Below are 4,780 nucleotides of genomic sequence, written 5' to 3'. Positions count from 1 at the left end.
AGGCATGCTCCATCCTTTGCTTGGCTAAGCTGGTTTTGAAGACCAGCTGAAGAGTTCCATTTTGCTAAAGAAACCTTCCTGCCTCCTGGGTTACTCAGGCTGGGGATGCTGGGAAGACCTGGCTGGTGCTTCCTGGTTTAGGCAGAGCTGATTCTTAGAAAGCACATGCTGATGGAAGAGCTAAGCAGGGGCTTGTGATCTGCAAGCCTCTCGACCTCAGTCATGTGATCTGCAAGCCTCTCGACCTCAGCCATGTGATCTGCATGCCTCTCGCCCTCAGTCATGTGATCTGCAAGCCTCTCGACCTCAGTCATGTGATCTGCATGCCTCTCGCCCTCAGTCATGTGATCTGCAAGCCTCTCGACCTCAGTCTTCTTCACAACAGGAACATCTTCTGTCTTACTTTGTTGGTTTCTTTTGGGGCTGGATCTTACAAGCTCGCTTCAAACTCACGATCCTCCTGTCATCTCAGATGGTTGTGAACTGCCATGTGGTTTCTGGGACTTGGACATGGGTCCTCTGGAAGAGTGACCAATGCTCTTAACCTCTGAGCTGTCTCTCGCCTCGTGTGTTGCCTTTTAAAATTATTTACTTATTTTATGTATTCCAGTACACTGTAGCTGTCTTGAGACACACCAGATCCCATTACAGATGGTTATGAGCCACCATGTGGTTGTTGGGAATTGAACTCAGGACCTCTGGAAGAGCAGTCAGTGCTCTTAACCGCTGAGCCATCTCTCCAGCCCCATTTTTCGGTTTTCTTTTCTTTTCTTTCTGTATTTTTTTAAAAAGCCCCTAAACTCTATGGCTTCAAGGAAGCGCCAGAGAAACTTAAGTTCATTTCCGTACACGTCTAAAGCAAGAACTCAGCTCCCACGACCAAGGCCTGGCCCTCCCATGGGACTGCCTCTCTGCTGCCCCAGAATGGGTGTTAAGGCGATTCTGTCCCGTGGGCCCTGATGCAGGGACACGGGTCACAGCTGCCCTGGCTCTGTGAGGCCTATACCAGTCCCTGTGTGATGACCGTCCCTCGCTCTGCCCTGGCTTTGGTGTAGCATTGTGGTAGTGCACTAGCCTCCCCTTTGGTGGCTGAGGCCTCCCTGTGTGACACCCATGCCCCTGGGCCTACCCCTGGAGAAAATGGCATTTGGCTTTTGCCTCTCTTGCTCTTGCTCTCTTGCAGCCTTGCTCTCCCACCCCTACCCTCCTCTTCCCCTTCCCTTCCCCCCTCTCCCTCCATGTGCTCAAGGCCGGCCTCTACTACTCTCCCTCCCTCCCTCCCTCCCTCCCTCTCTCCCTCCCTCCCCCCACCTCTGCCTCTACCACCCTCTTAACTCTCCCATGACCTGAATAAACTCTATTCTGTACTAAAAAAAGAAAGAAAGAAAGAAAGAAAGAAAGAAAGAAAGAAAGAAAGAAAGGGGGACAAGCGGGACTTTATGAGCTAACAGGGGCGCAGCAGAGATGGCGTGGCGCTTCTTTCCTGGTTTTAAATAATTAATGCTCTCGAAGGGGATGATGAGACACGGGTGTAGAGATTTCCTTCGACAAAGTCCTGTGTGGAGGAAGTGACCCCCAAGTCCCGAAAGATGGTTCCTGCAGGTAGGCCAGGGAGCCCAACACCACCAAGCAAACTGTCAGCTTCCTGGACACCGCCTGGGGGTCTCTGGCAGCGGCTGCACACCCCTCACTTGTGTCGCTGCAGCAGATTTTCTTTTTCTCCTCTTGAAGAAGCAGCAGCACCTGGTTTCATCTGCCACCTCTACTTCTGCAGGGGCCGCAGTGGGGGCGTTTGTGTTCACCTCCCCATCAGTGGAGTTCAGCGCCTGGTTCTTGGTGTGGAGCTGAGCTTTGTCGCGATGTGGTGGCTGGGAGGGCACATCAGGGTGGACGGTGTGTCGGCAGGGGCTTGACCAGTCATACTCATGGCCAAACACATAGCTGCTGAGGTCAAAGAGGTCGGTGAAGAGCTTCCTCAGGTATCCATAGTCTGGCTTCTCAAAGAAGTCTGGGCGCCACACATAGCACAAGTAGGTGGCCATCTCCTCGGGGGGAAGCTCTCGCTCAACACCTCGATGGGTGTGGCATGCGTGGTGTCTCCAATCTTCTGGTAGCGTTCCTTAAGCGTGTTCGCCTTGAGCCCCTGCCAGGGCAGACTGTCGCTCAGGAAGTCCATGAACATGTGTCCCAGCGCCTGCAGGTCGCCCCGGCGGCTCTGCCCCTTGCCCACGTGCAGGTGGATGCTCACGTGGGCGCTTGTGCTCGCGGTATGGGATGTGCTTCTTGGTCTCAGGGTCAATGTACTCCTTGGCCAGCCCAAAGTCAATGACGTGGATGGAGTGCTGCCGCTTGCTGCCTGGCCACCCAACCAGGAAGGTCTCGGGCTTCGCATCATGGTAGATGAGGCTCTTGGTATGCACGTTCCCCATGCGCGTGATCAGCTGGGTGGCGATCACCAGCACTGTCTTCGGCGTGAAGGTGTGGCCGCACAGGTTGAACAGGTCCTCCAGACCGGGCCCCACAGTCTCGTTTCCCCTTCCCTCACAGATGCATCATGGGATAAAGATCTTCCCACAGTCTCTGGCTCCCAGTCTGTGGGAGGTTCCTGAAGGGAACAAGGTCTCTGTGACCATCAGAATGGGAGAACAGCACTTCAGGAGTTAGGGTATAAAAGTCACTGCAGCCTCTGCCTGGATATTCTCTCTCTCTCTCTCTCTCTCTCGCTCTCTCTCTCTCTCTCTCTCTCTCTCTCTCTCTCTCTCTCTCTCTGTCTCCCTCCCTCCCTCCCTCCCGCCCCCATCCTGGGAGCGCATAGCTGGCTGCAGTTCTCACCAACACCTACTCCAAGCTAAGGAGACACCGAGCCACAACCACCTGCTCATCTCTCCAGGTCCCTGAGTTACTGAGGGGTTGATCTAAACATCCTTCCCTCATTTTAGTATTATTACCTCCAACCAGTCTTTGGCAAACATGATCCTGTCACGGGGGCCCTTCTTTCCATCAAGCCGACAGATAATGAAAGTAAACATAACATAGCTAATCCTGAGTTGGGCAGAGGTGTGGCATGCCTTTAATCCCAGCACTAGGGAGGCAGAGGCAGGTGGATCTCTGAGTCTAAGGCCAGCCTGGTCTACAGAGTGAGTTCCAGGACAGCCAGGGCTACATAAAGAAACCCTGTCTCAAACAAACAAAGCAGAACAGAACAGATAAAAGCAGATCCTGAACCAGAGATGGCTCTGTGGGTAAAACACATTCCAGGAAAGCAGTCCCTTGAATACATGGTCCCCACTTATTCACCGTGACACGTGAGCCTTCGGGCCTGTGAGCATGAGCAGACATACACATTCATATCACACCCTCACACACACCACACACACACACACACACCATACACATACACACCACACACACACACATACCACACACACACACACACCACACACATACCACACACACACACACCACACAGATACACACATACATACTACACACACAGATACACACACACACACACACACACACACACACACTACACACTAATAATAAATTATAAACCCAGGGGCTGGAGTGATGGCTCAGCAGTTAAAAGCACTGACTGTCCTTCCAGAGGTCCTGAGTTCAATTCCCAGCAACCACATGGTTGCTCATGTGTAATGAAAACTGATGCCCTCTTGTGGTGTGTCTGAAAACAGCTACGGTGTACTCATGTATGTAGAATATATAAATAATTCTTTTAAAAAATAAACAAAAACCCTGCTAATCTTACAGAACACCCAGCTGGAGAAGACACCGCAGTCACCGGCCTTTCAGTTAATCCTCACAACCATCCTGTACTGTGTTTTATGTATGGGGAGCCAGACACAGAGATGGTAAAACCTGAGTGTAAGGTACGTTGTGCTCACCATAGAGGGTTCTAGATGTGATTTGAGGAGCCTTCATTCCTCTGGACCTCAGTTTTACCAATTCAATATTGAGGGCCCGGAATAATGCCCCCCCCTTTGAGACAGAGTTTCTCTGTGTAGCCCTGGCTATTCTGGAACTAGCTCTGTAAACCAGGTTGTCCTAAGACTCACAGAGATATGCCTGCCTCTGCCTCCCAAACGCTCAGATTTAAGGTGCACACCACTGGTGACATAAAGATGTCCCCTTATGCTAGCTACAAAGATAACAACAAGGTGCCTCTGAGAAAAAGCAACCTATGAGGAAAAGATGGCTGGCAGACTCATGCATGTGTGGGTACAGACACAAATGGGAAGCAAACGTCACTTGGAGTCATCATTTCCCGGAGGTCTAGAGAAAAGACGGATTAGGTCCTGTCTTAGTTTGGGTTTTATTGCTGTGAACAGACACCATGACCAAGGCAAGTCTTATAAATAACAACATTTAATTGGGGCTGGCTTACAGGTTCAGAGGTTCAGTCCATTATCATCAAGACAAGAGCATGGCAGCATCCAGGCAGGCATGGTGCAGGAGGAGCTGGGAGTTCTATATCGTCATCCAAAGAAAGCCAGGAACAGACTGAGCATCCTCAGGCAGCTAGGAAGAGTGTCTTCAAGCCCAGCTCCTGAGTGACACACTTCCTCCAACAAGGCCACGCCTTCTAATAGTGGCACTCCCTGGGCCAAGCATATGCCAACCATCACAGGTCCCATCTCCTCAACACAACAGATGCTGATGCCCTGGTGGTCAGGGTGATTCTCATGTGTCATCTCAGGGCCAGCACCCTGCCTCAGAGCTTCTTTCTGCTCAGCTGAAAGGTCCTGTGTCATGCTAAACATGT

General features: G+C 51.5%; 1 pseudogene across 1 annotated transcript; it reads right to left on the bottom strand.

Moving 5' to 3' along the window:
- Positions 1–1,687: 1,687 nt before the first annotated feature.
- On the bottom strand, positions 1,688–3,001 carry LOC308422892 (casein kinase I-like; annotated as a pseudogene). Its single transcript has 2 exons — positions 2,949–3,001; positions 1,688–2,535 (listed from the first exon to the last, which is right to left on the bottom strand). The product of its transcript is annotated as a casein kinase I-like (transcript).
- Between the last annotated feature and the right edge of the window lie 1,779 nt (positions 3,002–4,780).

This window comes from Micromys minutus (genome assembly GCF_963924665.1).
Source record: "Micromys minutus genome assembly, chromosome: 7".
NCBI lineage: Eukaryota > Metazoa > Chordata > Mammalia > Rodentia > Muridae > Micromys > Micromys minutus.
The sequence above is the reverse complement of the archived record's forward strand: the minus strand, read 5'-3'. Positions and strand labels throughout refer to the sequence as shown.